General features: G+C 30.7%; 2 non-coding genes across 2 annotated transcripts; both read left to right on the forward strand.

Moving 5' to 3' along the window:
• Positions 1 to 663: 663 nt before the first annotated feature.
• On the forward strand, positions 664 to 842 carry LOC138927025 (5.8S ribosomal RNA). The gene has a single exon (XR_011443672.1). It is a non-coding gene; the product is annotated as a 5.8S ribosomal RNA (ribosomal RNA).
• A 320-nt stretch (positions 843 to 1,162) lies between these two features.
• LOC138927024 (large subunit ribosomal RNA) lies at positions 1,163 to 5,112 on the forward strand. The gene has a single exon (XR_011443671.1). It is a non-coding gene; the product is annotated as a large subunit ribosomal RNA (ribosomal RNA).
• Positions 5,113 to 13,491: the final 8,379 nt, after the last annotated feature.

Genomic DNA, 13,491 nt, shown 5'->3' on the forward strand with positions numbered 1-13,491 from the left:
TATATAAATAAAAATTACCCAAAAATAAAAGACATATATATTATATTGAATATATAGACCATTTGTTGTCTTCAATATAAATTGCGTGTATATTTAATTAATATACATGCGTTGCGTGATGTATTGTTCATATTAAATTATGCGCATACATTGATAAATGCAACACCTAAAATATACATTGTTGTACCTGATATACAGGTTAATGCTTTATATAATATTAAAACAATATAAATTATATTTATATTGATTATATAAAACTAAGACATTTCGCAACAATTATTTTAGGTATATAAAAAAATTAAACATATTTTATATGTTTAAATATAGACGAATATATTGAATATAAATTGCGTGTATATTTAATTAATATACATGCGTTGCGTGATGTATTGTTCATATTAAATTATGCGCATACATTGATAAATGCAACACCTAAAATATACATTGTTGTACCTGATATACAGGTTAATGCTTTATATAATATTAAAACAATATAAATTATATTTATATTGATTATATAAAACTAAGACATTTCGCAACAATTATTTTAGGTATAAAAATAACTTTATTGAAGGAATTGATATATGCCAGTTAAATGGTGTATTTTTAATTTCTTTCAATAAAAACATAATTGACGAATTGTATATTTATATATATTTATAAAACTCTAAGCGGTGGATCACTCGGCTCATGGGTCGATGAAGAACGCAGCAAACTGTGCGTCATCGTGTGAACTGCAGGACACATGAACATCGACATTTTGAACGCATATCGCAGTCCATGCTGTTATGTACTTTAATTAATTTTATAGTGCTGCTTGGACTACATATGGTTGAGGGTTGTAAGACTATGCTAATAAAGTTGCTTATTATTATATATTTTTATAATGATATGCATATGGTATATTATTGGATATATTTATATATTCATAATATTAAATATAAAAGCAATTATCTCAAATATTTATAAAAGAAAAAATGAAGATATACAATTCTTTCTTTTTTCAATTCAAATAATACTGAGAAATGTCTAGCATAAAAAAAATTAAATTTTTTTTAACTAGAATTGTCTCTTATTTAAAGATGCGAAAATTGAAAATATATCAAATATATTGTTCTTCATAGAGATATATTGTTTATATATATATATACATTGCTTTATACAACCTCAACTCATATGGGACTACCCCCTGAATTTAAGCATATTAATTAGGGGAGGAAAAGAAACTAACAAGGATTTTCTTAGTAGCGGCGAGCGAAAAGAAATCAGTTCAGCACTAAGTCACTTTGTCTATATGGCAAATGTGAGATGCAGTGTATGGAGCGTCAATATTCTAGTATGAGAAATTAACGATTTAAGTCCTTCTTAAATGAGGCCATTTACCCATAGAGGGTGCCAGGCCCGTATAACGTTAATGATTACTAGATGATGTTTCCAAAGAGTCGTGTTGCTTGATAGTGCAGCACTAAGTGGGTGGTAAACTCCATCTAAAACTAAATATAACCATGAGACCGATAGTAAACAAGTACCGTGAGGGAAAGTTGAAAAGAACTCTGAATAGAGAGTTAAATAGTACGTGAAACTGCTTAGAGGTTAAGCCCGATGAACCTGAATATCCATTATGGAAAATTCATCATTAAAGTTATAATATTTAAATAATATTATAGAAATAGTGTGCATTTTTTCCATATAAGGACATTGTAATCTATTAACATATATAATTTATCATAAAATATGACTTATAGTTTATTCAAATTATTATGCTTGCATTTTAACATAGGATAAATGTCATTAATTTGATAAAGTGTTGATAGATTAATAAGAATACAGTGCGTTAATTTTTCGGAATTATATAATGGCATAATTATCATTGATTTTTGTGTTTATTATATGCACTTGTATGATTAACAATGCGAAAGATTCAGGATACCTTCGGGACCCGTCTTGAAACACGGACCAAGGAGTCTAACATATGTGCAAGTTATTGGGATATAAACCTAATAGCGTAATTAACTTGACTATTAATGGGATTAGTTTTTTAACTATTTTATAGTTAATTAACACAATCCCGGGGCGTTCTATATAGTTATGTATAATAATATTTATATTATTTATGCCTCTAACTGGAACGTACCTTGAGCAGATATGCTGTGACCCGAAAGATGGTGAACTATACTTGATCAGGTTGAAGTCAGGGGAAACCCTGATGGAAGACCGAAACAGTTCTGACGTGCAAATCGATTGTCAGAATTGAGTATAGGGGCGAAAGACCAATCGAACCATCTAGTAGCTGGTTCCTTCCGAAGTTTCCCTCAGGATAGCTGGTGCATTTTAATGTTATATAAAATAATCTTATCTGGTAAAGCGAATGATTAGAGGCCTTAGGGTCGAAACGATCTTAACCTATTCTCAAACTTTAAATGGGTAAGAACCTTAACTTTCTTGATATGAAGTTTAAGGTTATGATATAATGTGCCCAGTGGGCCACTTTTGGTAAGCAGAACTGGCGCTGTGGGATGAACCAAACGTAATGTTACGGTGCCCAAATTAACAACTCATGCAGAAACCATGAAAGGCGTTGGTTGCTTAAAACAGCAGGACGGTGATCATGGAAGTCGAAATCCGCTAAGGAGTGTGTAACAACTCACCTGCCGAAGCAACTAGCCCTTAAAATGGATGGCGCTTAAGTTGTATACCTATACATTACCGCTAAAGTAGATGATTTATATTACTTGTAATATAAATTTTGAAACTTTAGTGAGTAGGAAGGTACAATGGTATGCGTAGAAGTGTTTGGCGTAAGCCTGCATGGAGCTGCTATTGGTACAGATCTTGGTGGTAGTAGCAAATAATCGAATGAGACCTTGGAGGACTGAAGTGGAGAAGGGTTTCGTGTGAACAGTGGTTGATCACGAGTTAGTCGGTCCTAAGTTCAAGGCGAAAGCCGAAAATTTTCAAGTAAAAATAAATATTACAATTATTGTGAAAATTATATACTTGAATAATTTTGAACGAAAGGGAATACGGTTCCAATTCCGTAACCTGTTGAGTATCCGTTTGTTATTAAATATGGGCCTCGTGCTCATCCTGGCAACAGGAACGACCATAAAGAAGCCGTCGAGAGATATCGGAAGAGTTTTCTTTTCTGTTTTATAGTCGTACTACCATGGAAGTCTTTCGCAGAGAGATATGGTAGATGGGCTAGAAGAGCATGACATATACTGTTGTGTCGATATTTTCTCCTCGGACCTTGAAAATTTATGGTGGGGATACGCAAACTTCTCAACAGGCCGTACCAATATCCGCAGCTGGTCTCCAAGGTGAAGAGTCTCTAGTCGATAGAATAATGTAGGTAAGGGAAGTCGGCAAATTAGATCCGTAACTTCGGGATAAGGATTGGCTCTGAAGATTGAGATAGTCGGGCTTGATTGGGAAACAATAATATGGTTTATGTGCTCGTTCTGGGTAAATAGAGTTATAATCATTTATGGTTGTAACTTGTTCCCCGGATAGTTTAGTTACGTATCCAATTGTGGAACTTTCTTGCTAAAATTTTTAAGAATACTAGTTGGGTCAAACCAATTAGTTCTTATTAATTATAACGATTATCAATTAACAATCAATTCAGAACTGGCACGGACTTGGGGAATCCGACTGTCTAATTAAAACAAAGCATTGTGATGGCCCTAGCGGGTGTTGACACAATGTGATTTCTGCCCAGTGCTCTGAATGTCAAAGTGAAGAAATTCAAGTAAGCGCGGGTCAACGGCGGGAGTAACTATGACTCTCTTAAGGTAGCCAAATGCCTCGTCATCTAATTAGTGACGCGCATGAATGGATTAACGAGATTCCTTCTGTCCCTATCTACTATCTAGCGAAACCACAGCCAAGGGAACGGGCTTGGAATAATTAGCGGGGAAAGAAGACCCTTTTGAGCTTGACTCTAATCTGGCAGTGTAAGGAGACATAAGAGGTGTAGAATAAGTGGGAGATATTAGACTTCGGTTTGGTATCGACAATGAAATACCACTACTCTTATTGTTTCCTTACTTACTTGATTAAATGGAACGTGTATCATTTCCTAGCCATTATACGGATATATTTATTATATCTTATGGTATTGGGTTTTGATGCAAGCTTCTTGATCAAAGTATCACGAGTTTGTTATATAATCGCAAACAAATTCTTTAATGAGAGATGCATTCATGTATTATCGATTTGAAAATTTGGTATAACTCCAATTACTCAGGTATGATCCAATTCAAGGACATTGCCAGGTAGGGAGTTTGACTGGGGCGGTACATCTCTCAAATAATAACGGAGGTGTCCCAAGGCCAGCTCAGTGCGGACAGAAACCACACATAGAGCAAAAGGGCAAATGCTGACTTGATCTCGGTGTTCAGTACACACAGGGACAGCAAAAGCTCGGCCTATCGATCCTTTTGGTTTAAAGAGTTTTTAACAAGAGGTGTCAGAAAAGTTACCATAGGGATAACTGGCTTGTGGCGGCCAAGCGTTCATAGCGACGTCGCTTTTTGATCCTTCGATGTCGGCTCTTCCTATCATTGTGAAGCAAAATTCACCAAGCGTTGGATTGTTCACCCATGCAAGGGAACGTGAGCTGGGTTTAGACCGTCGTGAGACAGGTTAGTTTTACCCTACTAATGACAAAACGTTGTTGCGACAGCATTCCTGCGTAGTACGAGAGGAACCGCAGGTACGGACCAATGGCACAATACTTGTTCGAGCGAACAGTGGTATGACGCTACGTCCGTTGGATTATGCCTGAACGCCTCTAAGGTCGTATCCGTGCTGGACTGCAATGATAAATAAGGGGCAATTTGCATTGTATGGCTTCTAAACCATTTAAAGTTTATTATTTATATTTTAAACGACAATGGATGTGATGCCAATGTAATTTGTAACATAGTAAATTGGGAGGATCTTTGATCACCTGATGCCATGCTAGTTACATATGAAAACATTATTTAATACAATGACAAAGCCTAGAATCAATTGTAAACGACTTTTGTAACGGGCAAGGTGTTGTAAGTGGTTGAGCAGCTGCCATACTGCGATCCACTGAAGCTTATCCTTTGCTTGATGATTCGAAATATAAAAAAAATGTAAATATGCATGTGTAAATATGTATATTTAGTATAAAAAATCTTTATATGCTATATCTAAGAAAGCATATAAGGATTTATCACGGGTTGTCCACGTTTCCCTACTAATTGTGGCCTACTAACTGTTTCGTCATCTTATTAGTGACGTGAAAAATGAAAATAATATTTTTCATTTATATTGTTATAAGTCTTAAACCTTAAGACGGCGGGAGTTGAATTACTTTCGTTTAGGTAGCCAAATGCCTCGTCATCTTATTAGTGACGTGAAAAATGAAAATAATATTTTTCATTTATATTGTTATAAGTCTTAAACCTTATAACGGCGGAAGATGAATTACTTTCTTTTAGGTAGCCAAATGCCTCGTCATCTTATTAGTGACGTGAAAAATGAAAATAATATTTTTCATTTATATTGTTATAAGTCTTAAACTTTAAGACGGCGGGAGTTGAATTACTTTCGCATAGGTAGCCAAATGCCTCGTCATCTTATTAGTGACGCGCATGATTCAATTCAAGAGATTCCTTCTGTCCCTATTTAAAACCTCACGGATATTAAAAATATTAAACATATATTGTTATAAGTCTTAAACCTTAAGACGGCGGGAGTTGAATTACTTTCGCATAGGTAGCCAAATGCCTCGTCATCTTATTAGTGACGCGCATGATTCAATTCAAGAGATTCCTTCTGTCCCTATTTAAAACCTCACGGATATTAAAAATATTAAACATATATTGTTATAAGTCTTAAACCTTAAGACGGCGGGAGTTGAATTACTTTCGCATAGGTAGCCAAATGCCTCGTCATCTTATTAGTGACGTGAAAAATGAAAATAATATTTTTCATTTATATTGTTATAAGTCTTAAACTTTAAGACGGCGGGAGTTGAATTACTTTCGCATAGGTAGCCAAATGCCTCGTCATCTTATTAGTGACGTGAAAAATGAAAATAATATTTTTCATTTATATTGTTATAAGTCTTAAACCTTATAACGGCGGAAGATGAATTACTTTCGTTTAGGTAGCCAAATGCCTCGTCATCTTAATAGTGACGTGAAAAATGAAAATAATATTTTTCATTTATATTGTTATAAGTCTTAAACTTTAAGACGGCGGGAGTTGAATTACTTTCGCATAGGTAGCCAAATGCCTCGTCATCTTATTAGTGACGTGAAAAATGAAAATAATATTTTTCATTTATATTGTTATAAGTCTTAAACCTTATAACGGCGGAAGATGAATTACTTTCGTTTAGGTAGCCAAATGCCTCGTCATCTTATTAGTGACGTGAAAAATGAAAATAATATTTTTCATTTATATTGTTATAAGTCTTAAACTTTAAGACGGCGGGAGTTGAATTACTTTCGCATAGGTAGCCAAATGCCTTGTCATCTTATTAGTGACGCGCATGATTCAATTCAAGAGATTCCTTCTGTCCCTATTTAAAACCTCACGGATATTAAAAATATTAAACATATATTGTTATAAGTCTTAAACCTTAAGACGGCGGGAGTTGAATTACTTTCGCATAGGTAGCCAAATGCCTCGTCATCTTATTAGTGACGCGCATGATTCAATTCAAGAGATTCCTTCTGTCCCTATTTAAAACCTCACGGATATTAAAAATATTAAACATATATTGTTATAAGTCTTAAACCTTAAGACGGCGGGAGTTGAATTACTTTCGCATAGGTAGCCAAATGCCTCGTCATCTTATTAGTGACGCGCATGATTCAATTCAAGAGATTCCTTCTGTCCCTATTTAAAACCTCACGGATATTAAAAATATTAAACATATATTGTTATAAGTCTTAAACCTTAAGACGGCGGGAGTTGAATTACTTTCGCATAGGTAGCCAAATGCCTTGTCATCTTATTAGTGACGCGCATGATTCAATTCAAGAGATTCCTTCTGTCCCTATTTAAAACCTCACGGATATTAAAAATATTAAACATATATTGTTATAAGTCTTAAACCTTAAGACGGCGGGAGTTGAATTACTTTCGCATAGGTAGCCAAATGCCTCGTCATCTTATTAGTGACGCGCATGATTCAATTCAAGAGATTCCTTCTGTCCCTATTTAAAACCTCACGGATATTAAAAATATTAAACATATATTGTTATAAGTCTTAAACCTTAAGACGGCGGGAGTTGAATTACTTTCGCATAGGTAGCCAAATGCCTCGTCATCTTATTAGTGACGCGCATGATTCAATTCAAGAGATTCCTTCTGTCCCTATTTAAAACCTCACGGATATTAAAAATATTAAACATATATTGTTATAAGTCTTAAACCTTAAGACGGCGGGAGTTGAATTACTTTCGCATAGGTAGCCAAATGCCTCGTCATCTTATTAGTGACGCGCATGATTCAATTCAAGAGATTCCTTCTGTCCCTATTTAAAACCTCACGGATATTAAAAATATTAAACATATATTGTTATAAGTCTTAAACCTTAAGACGGCGGGAGTTGAATTACTTTCGCATAGGTAGCCAAATGCCTCGTCATCTTATTAGTGACGCGCATGATTCAATTCAAGAGATTCCTTCTGTCCCTATTTAAAAACTCACGAATATTAAAAATATTAAAAATATTTTCATATGGATATGCAATCGTATGGATATCCAAATATGTGTGGGAAAGTCGTACTTCCTATACGATAAATGACCGGATTGACGAAACCGTGTTCAAAAAGGTATATAGGGTAGGTGGTGTTCGGCCTACCAATATAATATTAAAATAATATTATATTAAACAGAAGATCGCCAGTATTAATATATAAGCATATGGTTATGAATACATATGCATATAACATATATGAAAATATATGAATATATAAAAAAAAATATATATGAATATGAAAATATTTATATGTATATGGAATATATGGTAGGTGATGATGTTAGCCTACCATATAATATATAATATAATAATTTAATTATATTATATTAAATATGGAAATATTAAAAATATATTAAAAATATTAAAAATATTTTCATATGGATATGCAATCGTATGGATATCCAAATATGTGTGGGAAAGTCATACTTCCCATACAATAAATGACCGGATTGACGAAACCGTGTTCAAAAAGGTATATAGGGTAGGTGGTGTTCAGCCTGCCAATATAATATTAAAATAATATTATATTAAACAGAAGACCGCCAGTATTAATATATGAGCATATGGTTATGAATACATATGCATATAACATATATGAAAATATATGAATATAAAAAAATATATATGGATATGAAAATATTTATATGTATATGAAATATATGGTAGGTGATGAGGATAGCCTACCATATAATATATAATATAATAATTTAATTATATTATATTAAATATGGAAATATTAAAAATATATTAAAAATATTAAAAATATTTTCATATGGATATGCAATCGTATGGATATCCAAATATGTGTGGGAAAGTCATACTTCCCATACAATAAATGACCGGATTGACGAAACCGTGTTCAAAAAGGTATATAGGGTAGGTGGTGTTCGGCCTACCAATATAATATTAAAATAATATTATATTAAACAGAAGACCGCCAGTATTAATATATGAGCATATGGTTATGAATACATATGCATATAACATATATGAAAATATATGAATATAAAAAAATATATATGGATATGAAAATATTTATATGTATATGAAATATATGGTAGGTGATGGTGATAGCCTACCATATAATATATAATATAATAATTTAATTATATTATATTAAATATGGAAATATTAAAAATATATTAAAAATATTAAAAATATTTTCATATGGATATGCAATCGTATGGATATCCAAATATGTGTGGGAAAGTCATACTTCCCATACAATAAATGACCGGATTGACGAAACCGTGTTCAAAAAGGTATATAGGGTAGGTGGTGTTCGGCCTACCAATATAATATTAAAATAATATTATATTAAACAGAAGACCGCCAGTATTAATATATAAGCATATGGTTATGAATACATATGCATATAACATATATGAAAATATATGAATATAAAAAAATATATATGGATATGAAAATATTTATATGTATATGAAATATATGGTAGGTGATGGTGATAGCCTACCATATAATATATAATATAATAATTTAATTATATTATATTAAATATGGAAATATTAAAAATATATTAAAAATATTAAAAATATTTTCATATGGATATGCAATCGTATGGATATCCAAATATGTGTGGGAAAGTCATACTTCCCATACAATAAATGACCGGATTGACGAAACCGTGTTCAAAAAGGTATATAGGGTAGGTGGTGTTCAGCCTGCCAATATAATATTAAAATAATATTATATTAAACAGAAGATCGCCAGTATTAATATATAAGCATATGGTTATGAATACATATGCATATAACATATATGAAAATATATGAATATATAAAAAAAAATATATATGAATATGAAAATATTTATATGTATATGGAATATATGGTAGGTGATGATGTTAGCCTACCATATAATATATAATATAATAATTTAATTATATTATATTAAATATGGAAATATTAAAAATATATTAAAAATATTAAAAATATTTTCATATGGATATGCAATCGTATGGATATCCAAATATGTGTGGGAAAGTCATACTTCCCATACAATAAATGACCGGATTGACGAAACCGTGTTCAAAAAGGTATATAGGGTAGGTGGTGTTCAGCCTGCCAATATAATATTAAAATAATATTATATTAAACAGAAGATCGCCAGTATTAATATATAAGCATATGGTTATGAATACATATGCATATAACATATATGAAAATATATGAATATATAAAAAAAATAGATATTAATATGAAAATATTTATATGTATATGGAATATATGGTAGGTGATGATGTTAGCCTACCATATAATATATAATATAATAATTTAATTATATTATATTAAATATGGAAATATTAAAAATATATTAAAAATATTAAAAATATTTTCATATGGATATGCAATCGTATGGATATCCAAATATGTGTGGGAAAGTCATACTTCCCATACAATAAATGACCGGATTGACGAAACCGTGTTCAAAAAGGTATATAGGGTAGGTGGTGTTCAGCCTGCCAATATAATATTAAAATAATATTATATTAAACAGAAGACCGCCAGTATTAATATATGAGCATATGGTTATGAATACATATGCATATAACATATATGAAAATATATGAATATAAAAAAATATATATGGATATGAAAATATTTATATGTATATGAAATATATGGTAGGTGATGAGGATAGCCTACCATATAATATATAATATAATAATTTAATTATATTATATTAAATATGGAAATATTAAAAATATATTAAAAATATTAAAAATATTTTCATATGGATATGCAATCGTATGGATATCCAAATATGTGTGGGAAAGTCATACTTCCCATACAATAAATGACCGGATTGACGAAACCGTGTTCAAAAAGGTATATAGGGTAGGTGGTGTTCGGCCTACCAATATAATATTAAAATAATATTATATTAAACAGAAGACCGCCAGTATTAATATATGAGCATATGGTTATGAATACATATGCATATAACATATATGAAAATATATGAATATAAAAAAATATATATGGATATGAAAATATTTATATGTATATGAAATATATGGTAGGTGATGGTGATAGCCTACCATATAATATATAATATAATAATTTAATTATATTATATTAAATATGGAAATATTAAAAATATATTAAAAATATTAAAAATATTTTCATATGGATATGCAATCGTATGGATATCCAAATATGTGTGGGAAAGTCATACTTCCCATACAATAAATGACCGGATTGACGAAACCGTGTTCAAAAAGGTATATAGGGTAGGTGGTGTTCGGCCTACCAATATAATATTAAAATAATATTATATTAAACAGAAGACCGCCAGTATTAATATATAAGCATATGGTTATGAATACATATGCATATAACATATATGAAAATATATGAATATAAAAAAATATATGGATATGAAAATATTTATATTTATATGAAATATATGGTAGGTGATGGTGATAGCCTACCATATAATATATAATATAATAATTTAATTATATTATATTAAATATGGAAATATTAAAAATATATTAAAAATATTAAAAATATTTTCATATGGATATGCAATCGTATGGATATCCAAATATGTGTGGGAAAGTCATACTTCCCATACAATAAATGACCGGATTGACGAAACCGTGTTCAAAAAGGTATATAGGGTAGGTGGTGTTCAGCCTGCCAATATAATATTAAAATAATATTATATTAAACAGAAGACCGCCAGTATTAATATATGAGCATATGGTTATGAATACATATGCATATAACATATATGAAAATATATGAATATAAAAAAATATATATGGATATGAAAATATTTATATGTATATGAAATATATGGTAGGTGATGGGGATAGCCTACCATATAATATATAATATAATAATATTTATTATATTATAATAAATATGGAAATATTAAATTATTTTCATATGGATATGGATATGGATATGGATATGGATATACATATTCATATGGATATACTAAAATATACTGAAATATACCGATGAGTATATTTAGGTGAGGGTAAAAAGGCAAATAAATACCCAGCTTGACGAAAGTGTGTTCAAAAAGGTATATAGGGTAGGTGGTGTCGTCCTACCAATATAGTATATTATTTATATTATATGAATATACTAAAATACCGATGAGTATTTTTAGGTGAGGGAAAGAAGGCAAATAAATACCCAGCTTGACGAAAGTGTGGTCAAAAAGGTATATATGGTAGGTGGTGTAAGCCTATCTATATAATATAACATACTATATTATATATTATATATACACTATATTGTATACTTAGATAATATCGTTGAAGCGTCTACGTCTTATTATAAATTATAATTTGACAAGTTTCCAATTATTATCGTTAATTTCTGGTTCTAGGCAAATAAAAATTTCTTTTTATTATATCCTAGTAAGTATATGGAATTAAATTTAATTTCATATACGTATATGATAATAGTAGTAATATTATTATTATTATTATTGTATAAATAAATATGAATAAACTATATATATGAAAATATATAAATATATGAAAATTAAAAAGTGCTTAGTTTTTATATCATATAAAACTAGACTTTTATATACAAAGAAAATAAATTTTAAATTTATTATCAAAATACATATGCGATAATTTTATTATAAAATTAAGCAAATATATATATGTGAATATATACAAATTGTTGTATGTGAAAATATAAAGATATTTTAGAATTAAATATATGCATAATATTGTATTTTATTAAAAAAAAATATTAAAGAAGGCTTATATAAATAAAAAGACCGCCCGCTCATATAAATACCCTAACACAAACGAGGGTTTAAGAAAAAGCCATGAAAAAAATATATACCTGAGGTGTATGCGTTGGGCACCCGAGGGATATATTATAAAATATATATATATATATATATATTTTAATAAATGAAACGAATATTGAATGCCATATAATAATTGGCCAAATTCGTTAATATTTTAATTTATACAAATATTTGCAATATTTATTTTCTATATATCAATATGACAATGAAATATATCAAAGATATAACCATTATTCTGGTTGATCGTGGTGGTAGTTATATGCTTGTCTCAAAGATTAATCCATGCATGTCTAAGTACACACGCATTAAAAGTGAAACCGCCAAAAGGCACAGTATAACAGTTATGGTTCCATAGAGCGTTAACAGTTACTTGGATAACTGTGGTAATTCTAGAGCTAATACATGCAATTTAAAACATGAACCTTATGGGACATGTGCTTTTATTAGGCTAAAACCAAGCGATCGCAAGATCGTTATATGGTTGAAACTCTAGATAAACATGCAGATGTATGGTCTTGTACCGACGACAGATCTTTCAAATGTCTGCCTATCAACTTTTGATGGTAGTATTAGGACTACCATGGTTGCAAACGTAACGGGGAATCAGGGTTCGATTCCGGAGAGGGAGCCTGAGAAACGGTACCACATCTAAGGAAGGCAGCAGGCGCGTAAATAACCCACTCCAGCTCGGGGAGGTAGTGACGAAAAATAAAAATAACAGGACTCATATCCGAGGCCTCAGTAATTGGAATGAGTACACTTTAAATCCTTTAACAAGGACCAATTGAGGGCAAGGTGGTGCCAGCAGCCGCGGTAATTCCAGCTCCAATAGCGTTATATAAAGTTGTTGGTTTTAAAACGTCGTAGTTGAAACGTGATCATACTGGGTAGTACAACATACAATTGTAGTTAGTACTATACCTTATGTATGTAAG

The sequence above is a fragment of the Drosophila bipectinata genome, unplaced genomic scaffold (genome assembly GCF_030179905.1).
Source record: "Drosophila bipectinata strain 14024-0381.07 unplaced genomic scaffold, DbipHiC1v2 scaffold_146, whole genome shotgun sequence".
In the NCBI taxonomy this organism is placed as follows: domain Eukaryota; kingdom Metazoa; phylum Arthropoda; class Insecta; order Diptera; family Drosophilidae; genus Drosophila; species Drosophila bipectinata.